The sequence below is a fragment of the Fukomys damarensis genome, unplaced genomic scaffold, assembly GCF_012274545.1.
Source record: "Fukomys damarensis isolate Sample0158 unplaced genomic scaffold, DMR_v1.0_HiC HiC_scaffold_6, whole genome shotgun sequence".
In the NCBI taxonomy this organism is placed as follows: Eukaryota; Metazoa; Chordata; class Mammalia; order Rodentia; family Bathyergidae; genus Fukomys; species Fukomys damarensis.
The window spans coordinates 33,776,603-33,797,123 of NW_022900918.1; the positions used below are offsets into that span (position 1 = coordinate 33,776,603).

The 20,521-nt window shown below is 45.6% G+C and overlaps 1 protein-coding gene across 13 annotated transcripts in view; it reads right to left on the reverse strand.

The window, feature by feature from the left end:
• The window catches only part of Ggact (gamma-glutamylamine cyclotransferase), a 41,728-nt gene that overhangs the window by 13,698 nt on the left and 7,509 nt on the right, over positions 1 to 20,521 (reverse strand). For 4 of the 13 annotated variants that reach the window (XM_019204583.2, XM_010604611.3, XM_010604610.3 and 1 more), the window contains exon 2: positions 18,685 to 18,841. The gene's annotated coding sequence lies outside the window, so the exon portion shown is untranslated. Of the gene's footprint in view, positions 1 to 18,684; positions 18,842 to 18,922; positions 19,358 to 19,641; positions 19,704 to 20,097; positions 20,213 to 20,292; positions 20,447 to 20,477 lie in introns of those variants that run through there. The other 9 variants (XM_019204586.2, XM_010604609.3, XM_010604606.1 and 6 more) reach the window with 8 other exon arrangements.

Here is a 20,521-nt window from a genome sequence, read left to right on the forward strand (position 1 = left end):
AAAAAGCCCAAGGGTCTTAAAGATGTAAAAAGCCTGTAAATGGGGCCTGTGCTTTTCACCTGCCAATGAGGAAGTTCCCGCACACCTGAGTCCCCAGGAAGCAGCTTCACTCTTAAACTTCAAATGGTAAATAGTTTGGTTCTAACCTAGCCCAGCAGACAGGAGGCTGGGCAGAGGAAGGAACACACAACCGGAGACCACATAAAACCCCCAGCCCTGGCCCACAATGCGTCCTGAGTGAATACTTCCCCTGCCTGACAAACCTTGGCACCCCTCTGACCGACGGACTTCACAATTCCTTTACTGTGATGGAAGTCAGACAGCCTACAATGCCCCCCAGATGGGGCAAGCGGAGGACCCATTCACTCTTCAGGGGACCTCCTTGGTCCTTGGTGACACCTTATGTGTCACATACCACGCCGTGTCTTATGGGCTCACCAGAGTCCTAGCTGAAGCCCAGAGGCTGAGGACCCCAGCATGCGTTGCTGAGAGGAGGCAGAGGGGGGGTAGAGGGGCACAGGTGTCCTGCTCTGATCTTTTGAAGTCTGGTGTTTTTCCTTCAAAATTCATACTGAGTTGCCCCCGCCCCCAGGACAGGATCTCACGATGTTGCCCGGGCTGGTCTTGAACTTGAGATGTTCCTGCTTAAACCTCCCCAGTGCTGGGATTGTAGGTGCAGTCACCATGCCGGGCTGCACACATTTTCAAGAGAAGGAAAGTTTCCCTCTGCCTTCCTCCTGCTTTCCTGTCTGAAGTAGAGGCAGCTCTCCAAGGAGCTGTTTCCAGCAGGTAAGGTAGACAGGGAATCTGCTCCTCCCAGCCCCAGAACCCGAGGAGAAGAAGGGGCACCCTCCCACCCAACCTGCTGGCCTCAGCTGCAACCCTGCCTAGCCAGCCACAGGGCAGATCCTTCCATAGCAGCCTGACCCGGATCCCCACGTGTGCTCAGCTAGGGGAAATGAAGAGGTGCTCAGTGAAGGCCCTCCGGGCAAACGCTAGCACTCCAAAATGGGAAAGTGAGAAACCTGTTACCCACCCCATGCAGCTCTACTGTATGCAGAGCCCTCCTCTCCCCAACTTCAAATCCAGCCAGACTTAGTTTTCGCAGGGCAAGCAGTGGCCTCCATCGGGATCCTCTGCCGCCTGTCCAAGGCTCCCGGGCTGTAATGGCACCAAGTTAAACATTACCATCCCCAAAGGTACAAACAGGAGGATAGAAAGGAACAGGACCCATGCAAGTCCAAAATCTAGCAGGGCAAACATTAAGTCCCACAGTGGAAATAAAAGCAGTATTAAATCTTTCCAGGAATGAGAAGAGGAAGGGCACTCTCAATCCCACTTATGACACCACTATTATCCTGATACCACACCGAATAATCACACTGGTAGAAAATTACAGACCCCTATCAATAATACATATAATGCAAAATCTTGAACAAATATTAGCAAAGCAAATCCATCAATATATAAAAATGATAATATATTGGTACCTAGAAATGGTTCCTCCGAGAATGCAAGATAGTTAACATTTAAAATCAATCAATGACTCACCATAGAAACAGATTCAAAATGGAAGGTGATCTCCATAGATGGAAAATGAGGATTTGACAAAATTCAGCAAATTAATGATAAAAATTCTCAGCAAACAGGAACTAGAAGAGGACTTTCTCAATCTGATAAAGGGTATTTATGAAAACCCTACAGCCAATGACAGTCTTAATGGTGAGCAAACAAACATTTTCCCAAAACAAATGTAATCACAGTATTATGTATCACAAACATACACTAATAGACTATCTTTAATGGGCAAAAGATTTAAACAGATACTTAACCAAAGATATAGGAGTCCCAGTAAGCACATAAAAAGATGTTCACTATCATTAGTCATCAAGGAAATGCATCAGGGAAAGACCACGGTGGGATACCACTGTATCTTCACTAGAACTGATAAAACTGAAAAGACTATTAGCATCAAGGGCCGGCAAGGACACAGTGTTAACCGAAGCTCTCATACACTGCCCGTGGGAATGTAAGAGGGTACAGCAACTTTGGGAAATGCCTTGACGATGTCTGACAGGATTAACAGACATTTACCATACAAACCATAAGCTCACTCTTGGGAAAGTAACAAGCTGATGACACACACACAAAGAGCTATGCCTGAACCTTTGTAACAGTTCTGTTCCTAAGAGCCAACAGCCGTAATCAGCCCAAATGCCCACCAACCGGAGAATGCATAAACACGGGAGTGCACAGACAGTAACAATGGGTAGAGGACGTAAGACAGCAGTGGCCGCAGGGCTGGGCAAACACACAAGACTGGCTGTAAAGGGGCCAGGGAAGGTTGGGATGACAGAGCCGTCCTGTCCCTCAACTGTGGTAGTCACTGCTTGAGTACATTTGTCAGATTCGCTGAATTGAAAAAAGAACACTGAACTTGAGTGAGATGTACTGCATGTAAATCAACAGAGCTGACTTTTCCCAAGGGCGTAGACTGCCTACCGACAGGGATTTGAACAAAGGCCCTTTCTCCACCACATATAGACGTCGTGCTGCTCTTCAAGGACCAGTCTGGTCCTCCTGACCAAACCGTTTCCCCCACTCCTATTTCCTCCAGTGTGAACACCACAGCTGTAAGTGTTAGCTTTTACCTAGCAGGCTTAACTGCACTGTTAGAGACCATATGGACCCACAGCCCCAGTTCTGGGCCCCACCAACACACCTGAGTTGTGCTTCCTCCCTCCCTTGCCGCCCAGGAGGTCCTGGCCTGGGTGGCTTGGACTTGGCACACACTGCTGGCCAGGGGACACTGCTATTGTTTCCACCACTGATCCCTTAGGCTGGGTGCTCGTGTCGTCTGACCCAGAGGTCCCTTGGGTTCCCCGGAGCTGTTCTAGACATTTCCACTTCTTCACACAGTCTATCTTTCTCTTCTTAGACGCTTGGCCAAGGTTTCTTTGTGTGTCCCTGGGACACGGTGGAACTATTTCCTAGGAACCAGGGCATGTGATCTTATGAGTCTGATGTGTGCAAAATGGATCAGAATTGCTGGCGGCCCAGGTGGCTGCCCCCTCTCCTCCAGGGCCTAGGAGTGGGGTGTCCTTCCATCCCAGTGCCTGTACCCCATTACCCTTCCCCAGGAAACTCCCCTTCCCATCTCTGAGGACCTCTCTGTCTCTGTGCCCAGCATAGCTTTGCCTATACTAGGTCTCCTTATACATTAGTACTCTGGATACCTCAGCCTCCGTTCTGCTATTTCCTGTTGGCTCACTACTCCTCTGACTTCACTCGTAATCATCTACAAAATGCCTTGACCTTTGTTTGATGTCACCTATCGGGTTACAGTGTTCTGGTTTGAGTGAAATCTCCACCTGCCCTGGAGAGCAGCTCCCACTACCTGTTCAGGACACACACGGCCAGGGGTGTTCTGCTTGCCCTGTGACCCACCCAAGCTGGGTTTTGCCATGAAGGGCTGCTCTGAGACATGCAGGCCTTCTCCTGGCTGGTGTGGTTAACAATGCAATGTGAGGCAGTGCAGGCAAAGGGCCCTGTCTGCAGCCAGGTGAGCACAGCCCTCAGAAGGGATGCCTACCAGGCAGCAAATGCTCCCAGCTCAGAAGATGCCCACCTGGGTTGTGACTTTTCCTTCTGTCCACTTCCCAAAGGAGAGCCAGGAACCCTGAGGACACACTGGTGCCTGGCACATGCAGGCCCAACAAACAGAGTTGCTTTGAATGAAAGAAGACAGTAGAGAAACAGTTTCCCCAAGCTCCTTATCCAGAGAAGGCAGTGGACACAGTGGCAGGGCCTGGACTTTGCAGGCCTTGTGCAGAGAAGGAGTCACAAGGACAGACTGGCAGTGCCCCGGGCCACCCTTGCTTAGCCTCCCAGGGCTTGCTGTGGCTCTGAGATGGGGACAGAAACCTTCACCTTGCCAGTCCCCAGCCCAAAGGACTGGAGAGAGGCAGCAGTCCCTGCAAGAGCACCAGCCACTGCCTGCATGGGCTTCCACGGGAGCCCCGAGGCACCCTGACCAACTCCGTCCAGCGCAGCCACGTCTCCATTTCCATGCATGCGTGAATACGCTCAGTTCTGCAAAGGAACACATTGCTTCCTGGCAGGGCGCCATCCTCTCCGAACCTCGTGTGAGTAACAATCCAGACCAGCTCCTACACAGCATCCACCACGCGCCGAATGAACCTCTGGTGGCCACCCAGAGCTCCACCCAGGAGCACACAGGGCTCAGCACACCTGCCCAAGGCAGGTGGCAGTGCTGGCACCAGCACTCAGGGGTCTGTGCCCGGCCACAGATGGCGATGCCACGAGGACTCTGGCCAGAGCATAACGCCTGGCTCACTGTTGCCGGCACAGGTGCTGGGCAAGGGCACCAGCACTCACAAGCTCTGCCCTGGAGCTTCAGGTCTCCTGCAGTGCACCAGTTATCCGCCAAGAGGGGAGCAGTCCAAACCCTGGGGGTGTCTGAAACTGCAGACGGTACCAATCCTACATAGAAACTCCTCACAGTAAGAGATGGCGAAAGTAACTAAAAACAGAGTATTAGCAATACACTACAAGAAAAGTTGTGCTGATGCGGTCTCTCGAAATACCTCATTGTATTTTACCTCTCCACTTAAAGGAAACTCTTTACAGTTTCTCACTGGTATATCTCTTACCCTCTAGAGCCACTATTAGGTAAACTAAAGGTCACCTTGCCTGAGTACAGCCCTATGACACCCCAACAGTGATCTGGTCACTACAGCAGCTGCTAAATGAGTAACAAGCGTGGATATCCTGGACAAAGGACAGAGTTCATCACACTATAACAATGTACATTTAAAACTGGAATTTCCCATTTAATATTTTAAGACCTTGGTTGACCACTGGTAACTGAAGCCACAGAAAGTGCAACTATAGATAAGGTACCCAAGACAAATACTCTATGGTGGAAAATGGTAGATAAATGGAGTCTTCAACGTGACACACTATTATGGACTCAACTGGATTCCCTCCAAATTCACAGGTTGAAGTTCTAGTTCTAATACCTCAGAATGTACATGTATTTGGAGATAGGCAAAAATATTTTAAAAGGCAATTAAATTAAAATGAGGTCTTCAGGGTGGGCCTCAATCCAATGTGACCAGTATAATAACATGTGGAGGAAATCTGGACACCAGGCACACAGGAAAGACCATGCAAAGACACAGGAGGATGACAGCCACCTATACACCAAGAGCAGAAGTCTCAGAAGAAAGCAACCTGCCAACACCGATGACCATGGGACTCTCAGCCTCTGGACAGGAGGCAGGTCTGCTGTTCCTGCCACCCAATCTGTGGGACTTTGTTACAGCAGCCCTAGGAGACAAACACACTGACTGTGCAGTGGAGCGACGGCCTGGAAACATTACCCTAGGCGGGGAGGCAGACGCAGCTCATGCTATGGGGTTCCACGGATACATACCCAGAACAGAAAGGGGGCTGGCAGTGCCAGGGGCAGAGGGGTGGAAGGGTTACAGTTCACTCTTGGGATGAAAGTGTATTTTGGAACCAGACAGGAAGTGGGGGCCAAACAAAACTGTGAATGTGCTAAATACAGCTGAGTTCATTTTTAAATGATTTTGTTATATGAGTTTCACCCCAGTAACAGAATTCTAAAAATAAATAAATCTTTAAATAGATACAGATAAAATGTATTATTAGAATATGCTACATTGACTGCCAAAGTGAAGGTGTCTGTCCAGTGTGTCACAGAGAACAGGAAAGGGAGGCAGAAATTTTGCTTACGCAGGCTAGGACCTTATGATCTGACCCCAGTGGGGTCATAATGGTGGGAAGGGGCAGCCTTCCAGGCCCCTGCTACTGGGAACCAGGGCTTGGCCTTCAGGGACAAGGGCAGGCAGAGGCTAGCCTGGGGCGTAAGTCAGGAGTTTAGAATTCAAGAACTAATCCCCAAATTTCAGGATTAAAAGACAGTGTTTAAAATAAAATACAGTTTTTTCTTAAAAACTCTTCAGATGACTCTGGTGATTAACCTTTTGGGAAATCATTGATTATGGAAGGGTGTATATTTAGTTTATATGGATGCTTCTGAATAACCACCTTTGTATTAAAGAGGATTCATGCTTTGTGTACTGTAAAAGCAAGTAAGGCACAGGAAATTCACTTTCATAGGTTTTTCCAGCAAAGACATCCTTTGTGTGTGTGCATGTGCATGTGTGTGTAACCGGGCATGGAACCCAGGGCCTTTTGCCCTGCACTACATCACCAGACCTTTCAAGTTTTGTTTTATTTTGAGACAGAGTCTTCCTAAGCATCAAGTTGCCCAGGCTGGCATCAAATTTTTGATCCTGCTGCCTTAGGCTCGCAGGGTGCTGGAAACACCTGGCTTTAGACTTCCTCTATGTGTGAAGTTCAATGAACCAGAAAAGCAAATTTTTCAAATATTAAGATTTAATATTGTACAAACCTATATCTTTAAAAGAAAAAAAAGTGCTTTGAGTGTCCCAAGTTATACAAAACAGATAAAATAAATTTTAAAAAATCTCAGACTAAAAGGTAGCCATTTCCAAGATTAAGACATAGTAATCCTTTAAATTTGCTGTTATTTTATGTAGCAAAGTAAAAAGGCTGAGGACACATTTTAAGAACATTATGTTTTTTACTCTTCTGATTCAAGGTCAACAGATGAAGTATAAATGTTAAGCCACAAGAATGACCATTTAAAAATGTGAAATATATTACATTTTTTACTTTCAATAGTTGGGGTCACCAGCCTAACACAGGACAGGGCCCCGAGCACCTGAGCTGGTGTCCAGAGCCAGCTGGGCCATCGGGGGAAGGGGGCACAAGGGTCCAGATCATACCCCAGGTGGCAGCTGTTCTTGGGGACACATGTTTATTATGTCCGTCTTTAATTCTGAATATAATGCTGTAAGTAGAAGACAGGAGAGAAATCTGAAATGTTTTCTCTCTCTGTACAATATTTCACAGGTGGTACCCTGCTGGCCTCCTCGTCCCCAGTTTTGTGACCCTGCTGCCTGCTATATGTACTGTTCTACTCCCCAAATTCGGTTACTCTTGTTCATGTTGGCTTGGTGATTACAGGCCTAAAATTAAAATCCAAAAAAATCCCAATGCAAGCTTTATCTTAATTTGTGTTCAAAGAGGAGTTCAAAAAAGATTTCAGAAGAAAAATACTGCAGTCCTTTAGACATTATGATCAAAGGGATAGTCAGAATTTTAAAGGGTGGCCCGGCCAATGTACAGCTTCCATTTGTGTATTTAACAACTGGCAGTCGAGGCAAAGCTTATAAAGATGACACCCCTGCTGTTTCACAACTGGATAATGCATTTTGAAACATAGCTACCAGTATGCAGGCAGCAAAGGGATCCTCAAAGCCTTCTCTGCACAAGGTGTTTCTAAGCACTGAAGTCCATGAACTAGTTCTCAAAATAGCTGGGAATAGTAAAGGAGTTGGTGGTCCATGGTTTTTAAACTGTAGTCTTGTCATGAGAAGACTCTGAGGATGGTGCCTACCTGTGGCTGAGCACCCTGCAGCGCATGCATACACTGGTGTGCTTCACACCCTCCAACCCTGCTGACTCTCTGGCAGCTTGTTGCACAGACACATTTAATTCCATCTTGGTGATCATCTCCTCGGTGCACTTGCTACTGCTCACATAGCCAGGGATCTCTCCAAGATGTGTGCAAGACTGTGCTTCTGCCTATTCCTGGCTGAGGGGTTCTGGTGGGCAGATACTCAGATGACCCTGACCTCATACAATTCCTGCCCATGGAGATCTTAGGCTAGGTTTAGTGACTCACTTCAAACAAACAGAATATACAGGAAGTGACAGGATGTTACTTCTGAGGTTAGGTTATAAAAAGACCATGGCTTCTCTTGGGAGCACGCCTTTGCTGAGAGCCCTGGCTCTGAGGGAGCCTGCTGCCATCTGGTGGCCTCTCTATGGAGACACCCATGTGGAGAGAAACTGAGGTCTCTACCAGTGCTGGAATGGACTCCAGACCTGCCACCTGTCATGTGGGGCCAGAGCTACCCAGAGTCAAGCCTGGGCATGACCACAGCTTGGCCAGTACCTTGAGTACACCTGTGAGAGACTTCAGGCCAGAGTCATCAGCTAAGAAGCTCTCAAATCCTGACCCACAGAATTGTGGGTAATGTTAGTTGTTCACAGCCACTAATCCTGAGAGAAATTTGTGACTTAACAACAGTCAATAAATTCAGGAAGGCGGAGTCTAAATTTTCCATGCAAATCACAAAGGCCAGTCACAGGTCAATCTATACTCTCTCTGGTCACATCTGAGCCATGCCACACACTACTCTGTGGCATAGTCTATCCATTTTGCTCACAAGGTTGCTGCTTTCTTCAGAACCCTCTGGTCTTTCTTACTCTACATCCTATTTGGTAAAATTCTCCTAGCCTTGCGAGGTTTTCAGCTCACTTCAGACATCATCTCCCTTAATCCAATGCACCCTTGTGCCCTTTATTAGGTCCCTGTACTCTGTCTCTCCAGGTGGCAGGAAGCTCAGGCCCCAGCCAGTCATGTTCAATTCTCAACCCCATGACGTGGGAGTGTGGTAGGTATGGAGTAAATGTCTGCCCAGAAAGAAGCCATTTGCAAGCTGCCAGCCTAAAGGCCTCCACTTCGAACATGTTAATATCTATTTTCATCAAGGATACTGCTCATCTAACCGTACCATGGGCCTAACATCAGGGTAACAAAATGCATTACTACACCTTTGCACAGGCTTCAAGTTCTGTCAACTGTTCTATAATATCTTCACAGCAGAAGGACACAGGGCAGAACTCCAACTGCATTTGGTTATTGCATCCTTAGCCTACTTGTCTGGAACAATTCCTTAGTCTTTCTTTGATTCACAATCTTTTTAAAGATTTTCAGGCCATTTTTTTCACTAGCCCTCAGTTTGGTTTTGTCTGACGTTGCCTCCTGGTTAGATTCAGGCTCTGAATTCTTACCCCATCATGTGGCACATTGTTTCCATCTGTTCCATTACTGAGCACTCTATCATGGCCCAGCAATGGTAGTAAAGTATCTTTCCTCTCTTTACAGCTAATAATACTGCACGAGGATATCCTTAAAAACAATGTAAATACCTCATCCATCAAACCTGTCTCTTATTCATGTCCTCATTTCTATCTATAAGGACCTATGGTTTCCTATTCTATCCAATGCTATCATTTCAATGCTCAGACTTTCTCAATTTTGACCTCATGGACCTCATCCTGGCAATTCTCTTGCTCTTTTCCTCAAGATGTTCTAGCTTACCTTAGACTTTTGTGTCCCAGCCTGGGGATCAGCCACTCTCCAAGGACTCCGTTCCGCTTAGTGAAAATGGTACTTAGAAGCCAAGATCTGGTGTGATGTGTGCTCACTTCGATTGAGCTATGTCTTATCTTCCCCCTCCCTCAGAGAAATACACACTGTGTCAACAATTGTATGTGTTTATACCTATAATTACATCTATAACATAGTACTGAAAACTAGGAGTTTATACCAACATACTAAACCTAATCCGTATTACAGGACTCATTCATTTTCTGCGTGTCTCTGTCCACCTCCTTTCTTTGGCAGTAGGAAGCCCGGCTCTCATTAGCTTTACCGCAATTAACTCATCTGATTGATCTTTCTGTGTTTGACTCATTTCCCACCCCAACTAACTCCAAGTGCCCTGCTCAGGCTCTGAGTCTCCACAGAAGGAGGACTCTCCTGCAAAAAGGGCCTACTCACCTCTCCCAGGCTTGGTCTCTCCAGGTCAGGTTCCAGAGAAGTTACTGACTTCCTGCCTTTGTGGGAGGAGCTACAAAGCCACCTGCCTGGGCATGTGTGCTAAGGGGCGGGAGAACCTGTGGTCACATGTGCACGTACACCAGGCTCCTTCTATCTCACTGCTACCTGTGGCTTCTGTTCTTCAGGGTTCCCTCCAGCCATATTGTCATATTCAAAGGAGCAAGGAAGGGCAGGGTGAGCCCCCAGGTCCCTCTTTCAATCAAAGTAGACTTCTTCCCACACATCTCTGTCCCCATGTCAGTCCCTACGCTTACACACAAAAATAAATCAGATGGGAACTAAAAGGGAACAGATACTTAGTGGCAATTACTACTGTCTGCTACTCCCACCTCTTATGCTAACTGGCGAGCGTTCTGCACCCACAGGTCCCTGAAGACACTCTAGAAGTGGTCTGCATCCTCACCCCTTTCTAGGTTTCTGAAGCCCCAAGGAAGGTGACCCTAAGGTCCTAAAAACTCTTAAGCGGCTTAACTGGACCTCAGAAAATGTATCACTACTGCTTTGTTCAACTATGACTGTGAGAACATAAATGCTGTACTGCCCTCTTAGCTTGCTGGGCCTCCTAGGATCCCACCTCACCCCTGCTGGGACAGTTTGTAGCCTTCACCTGTGTGAAAATCCAGTGCCAGAGCATCTCCAAGCTCCAGCCCCAAACACCATGCAGTTAAAGTGAGAAGGTGCAAAGTGCAATGATGGCAATCCTGGCATCCTGCCAAGCCAAAGGGAAGGAAGGAGAAAGAGAAAACCAACAGCGGAAGGTGAGCTCAGAGATTAGCAAACAAAAGCCACCCTGTGGAAGTGGGGAGATACACTCTGCACAATCCCCCAGCAGCAAACCTTAGCGCTACAGCCCAGGCGATGCAGCCCATCTGCATCAACCCTATTCTCTGCAAGAACAATGGAAAGGGCTAACACACATATCACTCAAGTTTTTCCATTTATAAACGATGACCACAGTGCAACTTCATGATATTCCAACAGCCTTTGGGTTATAGCTGTCTGGTGTGATTGCTGGCAGTAGAGCTGCTGTGGGGCAGGCGCAAGAGCACTTTCAAAGCAGATGCACCTCACTTCACAGGCAGGAGCGCCCTGCACCCTTTCAGCCGTGTGCCTATGTTTGAGGAATTTTCTCTCTCTGAACCTTGATCACAGCACTGAAAAGTGGGACAACTAAAGCCTTCCTCAAGGTCTGCTATATCGAGGTAGTGACTAACAAATTCTGGTCCACAGATGAGACAAATGATGGCTAACAGCCTTCTGAGAGAGGTGAAATCACACAATGATAGGACTAAATAAAACAATGTACCACAGACCTAATAGCACCTGGCATTTAACTATGCCCAATAAACGTTCATCACTTTTACCTTATTCATCCATATACAAATCCAAATGCTACTTATCTGGCATGGTTCTTTTAACGAGATGTAACTTTTTATTCTCAGAAAAACATTTTGTGTAAGCCTTCCTCTGCACTAATAAACATGGTATACTGGAAATGACACCGCAGCCTCATGGTCCTAGCAGCATTATTCACAGCAGCCGAGAGATGGCAGCCACCCAAGAGACTTCTACTACAATACCGATGAACCTTGAGAACATTCTGCTAAGTGAAATAAGCTAGTTACAAAAGGGCAAATACTGTTCAGTTCTACTTAATGAGGTATCCAGAGGAGTCAGATTCACAGGGATATAAAAAGAATGGTAGTCAGCAGGGGCTGCCAGGGTGGGGAAGGAGGAGGTACAGTTCAGAGTCCCCGCTTTGCAATAAGAAGCAGTTCTGGAAATGAATAATGGTGACAGTGGTACAGTGGCATTTAAAATTAAACGGTGAGTTTTATGTTATATGTTTTTCCAACTAGAAATCTAAAAAGCTTTAAAAATAATATAACGTTTTAGGCCTGGGGATTTAGCTCAGCGGTTCAGTGGCCTGCGTTGCAAGTGCAAGGACCCCAGTTCAATTCCTGGTACCAAAAACAAGCAAACAAACAAAAAGCATTTTAAGCTTTTCATAAAAATGCAAGGTCATTGTACTGGTTCACGTGGACTGTTGTGATGGATTTACGTAGTTTGCTGCTCATAGGTGAAGCCATGGGACACTTCGAGACACATTCTAGAACTTGTTTCTTGAAGAAATATCTGGGATTCATTAGAGTACAGCTGCCAGGGGGAAAAATGGAACTTGATCTTTTTGGGGCGGGCAGTAATGGGAATTGAACCCATGCTAGTAACTGTCCTATCACACATGCTAGGCAAGTGCTCTACCACTGAGCTACAGCCCACCCTTTTCATTTAGTTATTTAAATTTCGAGACAGGGTCTTACTAAGTTGCTCAGGCTGGCCCTGAACTTGTTACCCCTCCTGCCTCAGGCTCCTGAGTAGCTGGAATTACAGATGTGTACCACTATACACCATCAGCTAACCACAGGATGTTACAACTGGAAGAAACTAGACATTACATGTGAAAGTTGAAGACAGTGAAAACTTGACTTGAAACAGTTTTCCTGAGTTCACACAGACAGCGATCCTGAGAAGAGTAGGGAAGATAAACCCTACTGCTTAGGGGCTCCTAGGGACCTGGGTCAGGGCAGTACAATGGGCTCAGCGCTCTAGAAGTTCTAGCTTCTGACCTACATTGCCTAAGGTGCTGCCACCAGGGGGCAGCAGGTATATCATTCTGGCTTTTTAAAAGGCCCAGTGCATTTCCACCGTCCTTTCCCCCAACCCTCAAACATAAATGAGCACATAAATGACTTTATGAAAATAATTTCAATAAGCATAAAGTTGAAAGAAGATCCACAAATAACTTTGTAAACGAAACAAAGCCTTGGATGTTATGGTGATAGCAACCTTAATAACCCTTCACTACTTCTGATTTTTTCTAACTTTACGTGATGTAATTAAAATCAGTCAATGAATACGTTAGTTTTAAACTGAAAATGACTTGGCTGCAGAAACACATCCTATTTCTTAACTCTTTGGATCAGATCTTCCCAGTGCTTGGCTTCCGAAGCTTCAAGCCATAACCACCTCAAATGCTCATCTGGCCATGTCTTCAATCTTCCCTGACCAGCACAACATCCTTGGCTCGGAAAGGAAGGTCGGATCTAACACAGATCTAACCCTCCAGCAAGCTTTCAGATGTGAAAGAGGGAAAATCAAGCCACAGAGCAAACTTCCACGTCACTGTTCTTCCAAGAAGACCACAGAACTTGAAGTGCAGACAGGGCCTCCCTCAGCAATGACCTTGTGCACCAGAGGAGTTTACAGTTTCACCTGATGGGAGGAGTGGGCAGGGACAAACATTAACAGTGCACTTTGGTAACAATTCCTGATCAACTCCGTGACCTGAAGCACAGTGACCAGTGACCACAGTTCCTCAACCACCCCAGGAGAGCGGCACTGGACCTTCATTTCACAAGGGAAATGTCAAACGGAGAAAGGGAATTAGATGAAAGCGCTGACTTCTATTTCAGAAATGCAGAGGAGCCTGTTTTTTCAAACTACAACAGTGTTCACTACAGTTTAAAGGCATTCAAAGAAATTACTCTCCACTTGCACCCAATTCGCTCATAGTTAATTAACTACACACTCATCGACCTAACAGCATACAACCAATGGCAAAAGCAAACATGGACCACTAATGGTATAATGGGAATGAGATACAAGATGCGTATTATGAATATAAATGGGTCACTGCAAAAGGCATCTTGAATCTAGGTATGATCACTATATGTAATCCTTAGCCAAATCTCTCAGTGAGGTTTAAAAATACTCCTAACATTTGGTTTTATTTTTCAGTACAGAATATTTGCCATATCTCACTGTAGCAAATCATCAGAAAACCAGAAATATTTAACTTTATAGCAAGTATATAAAATAAATTTAATTCAGTGGTTTATTCCAAAATTATTAAAAATAATTTTTATAATGTCAAAAACCTGAAATCAGGTAACTAGAAAACAAAACCAAAAATACTCATAAAACACACATATCTATTAGGATGGCTCTGAGGGGAAAATCTGATAACATTAAGTGCTAACAAGGATGTGGAGCCACTGGAACCTTCCTACATGGAAGTAGGAAGAGAGAGCAGTGGAGCCACTCTGGAAAATTTTCTATAAAAGTCAGTCTAGTATCGTCTTCTAAAAGTACACTGGCACTTACACTATGACCCAGTAACTGTGCTCCTAGGGATCCACCAAGAAAGCTGAAACTCTTCTTTACATAAAAGCCCATCAACAAATTTTTATAGCAGCTCTATTCATAATCACCCAAAACATGAAATAACTGTCCTTCCACTGCGAGTGGACACACACTGTGGAGTCCAGATAATGGCAGTGAGGGAGACACAGGCACAGAGGGATCTCAATGGTAGTGAGGACCCAGTCTCGAAGGTTACCTGCTGTACTGTTCCATTTGTATGGCATTCTGGAACAAGCAGGACTTACAAGGATGGAGAACAAATCAATGGTTGTCAGGGAGGGTTTGACCACAAGGGCAGAATGAGAGAAGGTTTTTTTTGGTCTGGCTTTCTGGGTTTGCTGACAGAACTGCTATCAGGATTTCAGTGATGGTAACAAGAATCTACACATTGTAAAACTCACGTGACTGTAAAAAAGTCAATTTTACTGTATGAATTTAAATAATGAATAAAAGCACGAGAGCATGCAACTACTTTGAAACAGGAACAAAGATGGAAGAGTAAGAGTCTTCTGAGTTAAATTAATGCCCAGCATACATTATTAAGAGATTTAAGGGTGTACAAAGCAAGTACAATGAAAGGGTTTTTTTTTAATCCCAACTGGAAGAATCCAACTGCACAGAGAAAACTGAGGAAATGTGAATACAGTATTAGATGAGATATGGAATTTTGTTCATTAATGTTAGTAGGATTTTAGTTATGTAAGAAACTTTCAAACAAAATTTATACTGTACCACGGGGGAGTGAAATGACATGACTTCAAAATTCTGCAGAAGCAAACAAAACCCAAAATACAGGATCAGGAGAGCAAATGGCGGAATGGGGCTGAGGCTGGGGGCTGGTGCATAAAGGCTTACTACACTCTGCTTTGGAGTAGGTCTGGCAAGGTATTTAATAAAACGCTGAAAGAGGGGCTTGAGATCACCCTAGATTATCAGGAAGGGACCCAAATCCAATGGCCAATGTCCTCACAGAGGAGGTGCCATGTGAAGACAGGAAGGCTGCAGTGTCACAGCCACAAGCCAAGGACCACCAGGAACCAGGGAAGCTGAGAAGGAGAGGAAGGATTTCCCACAGCTGCCAGAGGGAGCACAGCCCTGCTGCCGCTGGATGTCTCATTCTGAGCTCTGTGAACTATGAGAGAATACGTTCCTGGTATTTTAGGCCTCTGGTTTATGGTCATTTGTGATGGAAGCCATATAAAACCAGCACAGTCACTAAGTAACTGTCCTCTGTGCCAGGGAGGGTAGCTGCGGCCTCACATTCCATATGTTATCATGTCAAGGTTACTAAGAGTCAGAGGTCTGCTGAGGGAAGCCATGGGCTCTCTACCTACACGCCTGGCAGGCAAAATACTCTCAGGATAGGAAAATGTCCTTTCATCCTGCCTAAAGAATTTCACCTGTTGGGCCAGTTTCGGGACTACAGGCCAAAGGAAGTACCCATAAGAACTGGACGCCAGTGGACTGAGCTGGATCCCTTGGGGCTATGGGCTGACAGTTCCCGTGCTGCCTTGCACACACACGGGTACAGGGTCACGAGAGGCAGAAAGCAGGAGCCAGGCTCCTTGTGGATGGAATGCAAGGCGACAGGCAAGCTGGCCAGCACTGGCCCGTGGCCCCTACACCATCCCAGCAAAAGCCAGCACCTCTTAGGAAATGACTGATTCTAAGATCAGTGCTGGGATTGCATCAGATGGATTCAGAGCATGAGGCAGTACCAGAAAGGAAGGGAACATTCAAAACTGTCTAGATAAGTGACCTGTCTGGTACTCAGCATGGCACAGGGACATGGGAGCTACATGAAAGGGTTCCAGTGGCCAAGTGGGAGCAATGTGAGGAACAAAATAAGGTAGTGCTAAATTATAACTAAAACACTCAATAAACAGTCCTGAGTGCCTAATTAAAGATGAAGGGACAGAGAAACCTCCTGCATGGGAGAATTCCAAGTAATCTGTGAGGGTACTTCACCCGAATGTGGGGCAGCATAACTCCTCCCTCAAGTTACCCAAGGTTTTAGTGAATAACTAATTGTGCCAGTGCTGTTGGGACTTGGATTTCCGAGAGAGAAAAAGAAGTATGGATGTAACAGAATAAGCCAGGGATGGTGACACACACCTGCAGTCTCAACACTTGGGAGGCTGAGGCAGGAGAATCACAAGTTCAGGGCCAGCCCTGACTACACTGCAAGACCATGTCTCAAAAGAAAAAAAAAGGAAAAGAAATGAAACCAAACAGACTTGGAAGTTATCAGTATGAATTATCTTACCTCGAACAACGTTTTTCCCTACGACTACTGAAATGGTTTGAAACAACCATCAACCCAACAGCAATGAGCACTCCCAAGGACCAGGTCGTGGTCTCTAAGTATCGCTTTCCATTTTAAACCAACCAACCGAGGCTCTTTGGAAAAATGGCTGATTCCAGATTTGGGGAAGTAAATCAGACCAAGACTTCCTCTTGCCATTGGAATAAACTAACACTGAGCATGACCAGAGGACCCTCTCTGCCTCCCTCCCTGCCCAGTCTCTGTAATGCTTCTACCCTGCTCATCTATGTCCCTTTAAATCTGGGGTAGGCAAGGGCCAGGGATTTAGCTCAATGGTGCCACCACCTGCCTCACAAATGCAAGGTCCTGAGTTCAATCCCTGGGACCAAAAATTAATCTGTGGTAGGCAGAAGGACAAAGATGTCCATGTCCCACTCCCCAAAACTCGAGTATGTTGCCTTACATGCAAAAGTACTCGCAGATGTGACTGAAGTTAATGACCTTGAGCCATGGGGATGATACAGGGTCAACCAAGTCGACCTGATCTAATCAAATAAATCCTGGGAAGCAGAGAACCTTTCCTGGCTCATAACAGGGTCAGAGAGGAGCGATGTTGCCGGCTTTGAAGGTAGAGAAAGGAGACCAATAAGTCAGGGAACATGGGCAGTCTTTAGGAGATGGGTAAGGCAAGAAAACAGATTCTGCCCTAGAGAAATATCCTCAGTTTTTGTTTGTTCGTTGTTTTGTGTGTGTGTGTGTGTGTGTGTGTGTGTGTGTGTGTGTTTTGGTACCTGGGATTGAACTCAGGTCTTTTTGCTTGTGAGGCACATGGCATATCCTCAGTTTTTGAAACAAAAAGATCAAAATCACCCAACTAGTAAGAGGCAAAGCCAGCATTAGACACCAGGCATGACTCAGGGACTGGCACCTTTAAACATGGCACTAAGCTCTGTGTCCTATGTAAGAACGGGAGACCCAGACCTTGGCTTTATAAACACAATACTCCTAGTGTTCAGCACAGAACTGCTTAATAAATAGTAAGTATGAGCAAGTAGCACAAAGCTGGGTCCCTCCCACATTATTCTTTCTTTTGTAAAGCTAACATTTTTTTAATTATGGAAAGGAGAATACACACAAAACCAGAGTAATGATAACATAAATGATTCAAATATCCACCTTCCAACTCTTACACATCAGCATCGACCTTATCTTTATGCCAACATTCATTAATTTGGTATTATGTTGCCTGGTAGAAATAGTCCTCCTTCAGTAGTCTTTTTATTTTTCCACAATCACATGTTCCTAGCTGCTACAGTCTGGATATGCTACGTCCCCAAAGTTTCAGGTGTTGAAGGCTCGGTTACTGGGAGACGCCAGAGCTGTTAGATGAGATGGGGCTTACAGGAGACCCTCGGTTCCCTGGAGGAATGTTCTCAAAGGGGACTGCGGGACTCTGTCTCTTCCTCTCTACTCCATGGCTAATGAAGTGAGTGTTTGCTCTGCCACATGGCCCGTGCCACTGCCATCCACAACACCGCACAGGGACCCAGAGCAACGGGTCCGCTTCATCTTGGACTGGAAGCTGCAGAACTGTGAGCCCAAATAGCCTTTCCTTTATGAGTGAATTATCTCAGGCATTTCACTACGGTGACACAAAATTGAGTAAGACATAGTTCTAATCACATGTTCATTTACCTGTGTTAGCAAGTTTTTAAAAATGCTGAAATGAGCAGTTCTTTCAAACCAAAATACAAACTGTCAAAGGGAGACTGATATTTTTTACTACACACACCTTAAAGTTTCTACAGAGCATAAAAACTAAAAGTACATACCAAAAAATTGGGGGAAAATAGTTGCAATGTGTCTGACTGAAAATTAGTTTTTTGTTTTTTGGTTTTTTTTTTTGGTACTGGGGATTGAACTTGGGATCTTGCGCTTGTAAGGCAGGTGGTGGAACCACTGAGTCAAATCCTCAGCCAAAAGATTAGTATTCTTTTTGTTTCCTCATTGAGTTTACTGGTTCATTTTAGGTATACAGTACAGTTACATTCATCATTGGGATCTTGTACCTTTACATGACCGGTCTTGGTTCTCATTTTTTCCCCCTTGTCCCTGCCCTCTCTTCAACCCCTCCTCCCCTCCCCATTTACAAACACTTTATTTCCATTTTTTTCATTTTCTTATTTTTAGTATTCTTAATGTATTCTTACAGGTAAGACCACAGACCCATAGAAGAATGGGTAAAGGGGTGTGGACATATTTTCTCCCTACTCTTTTTACATGACACAAAGACACTTCCATCTGTCTCTGTCAGCAAACTTACCACATCTGGGCTCTAGAGTTTATGAGTCTCTAAAATTCTAGAAAAGAGGAAAGCTATTCTCACCTGTAAATTTGTTCAAAGGTGTGTTGCTCTGGAATCCAGCATCACAGCGAGGCTGAGTCTTAAAAGTCTTCAGAATCCTTGCACAGGACACAGGTGATACATATATGTCGACCTCACACAGAGACCAGAAAAACCAAATGTCCAGCTCTTGGTCCTACTGGGGAGTGAGATGAGAAATAGTAAGAAAAAAAAACTGAGTAATTCAGAGGGGCTTAAAACTAAAATAAAATGACCCAACCCTTCTTGGAAGGCAGTCTCAAACCCTGGGTTTGGAACCATGGAAGGAAACTTTCCATTCTGTGTAAACATTGCCCTACAGCCCAAAGACCCAAGAATGCACTGACTAGACTTTCCCACTGATCTAGAGGGAGGGTTCAAAGTGCTTTACCTCCTTGAAAAATAAGTTATGTTCTCTCCTACAAATAAGGAAAGAGAGAAAAGAAAGAATAAAGTGTGTTTTCAGTCATCAGGTAAAGTATATTATAGCAAAGTTGAACTTCCTGAACATCAGGTCTCTGTCTTTTCAAGTCAGATACATTTAAATTCTTAAAAATTAAAGCCACTTTGGAAGCAGACTTGCCAAATACGGTGATCATGGACCCAATTAAGCCTTTAGATCTAAGGTCCAATTTATAAGAACACAGGGAATGACAAGAGAACAACCTAAATCATACTACACAAAAAGCAACCAGTGAATCAGAATGTAAGGCTTCTCCAGCTAAAGTCCCTTTCTCTTTAAAACTTTTTCCTGCAACTTTGTGCTTTAGTTTTAATTTCCATTTCAACTAAGGCAAGGGCCCACACTAGCCAGAGAAACTAGTGCAAAAATATTTCCGTACAGAAATCCACCAACAGGAATTAATTTAACTCTGTACAAACAGCTTTTAGAAGACAAATGCTCTGTACTGGAGAGGAGTGGTCTGCTAATTCAGGAACTTTGGCTTCTTCTGAGAGCACCTGCAGTCGAAGGAGGCCACACAGCAAGACAGTGCTCTTCATATTAGCACTTCAGGTCACTGAACGGGGCCAGGCAGGTCTTCAGTTACGGAAAAATGTCCAGCACCTGTGTGTTTAAGATCTACCCTTTATACAGGTCAGTACTTGGAAATGTTTAGTTTTTAATGTATGATTTCTCCATGGGACATTTGGAAAAGGGAATAGACTGCTCCTTAAAAGATACGGCCGCAAATCTAGTGAATTTTGTTTTCACTTCAACATGAATAACTAAGCTTAGAGTCAAGAAGCTGTGTTCAGCAAACAAACATCTGTGTAGGGTTTGAGTCGTCCTAGCGGGGTAGAGTAGAAATGATAACCATCCTGCAATCAAGGCAGTTGGAGAAATGGCTCCAAAAATTCAGGCGTTGCATTCACTAAGTGCTCCAAAGAACTCTAACATAAACTGCAAGAAGTTACTTTTAGATTTCTTTTGCAGGTTTTGGTTTCCTCACATATAGCTCTAAAATTAAAAGCAGACGCTCCTTCTACTCTTAGGCTCCTTTTACCGCCACCGCCCCAGGAGCTTTCCCAGGTGGGCGCCAGCCACTTTCAACGCCCTTGGCGCCCCGGACGGTCCAGCGCGGCCTTCCGGGATCAAACGCGTCCCCTCACCGAGGGTTCCGGGGTCGAACTGCCCTCCCGCCGGGGTTCCGGGGGTCAAACCCGTCCTCCGACCGAGGGTTCCGGTCAGCCGCGTCCTCCTGCCGGGAGTTCCCAGTCTCCGGGCACGCCCGGAAATTCCGACTCCCCTGCCCAGCGCAGGCGGCAGGGACGGAGCGCAGCACCCGGGGCCTCACCTGCTGCCCAGCGGCTGTCAGAGAGAGCGGGCGCTGCCGCGGAG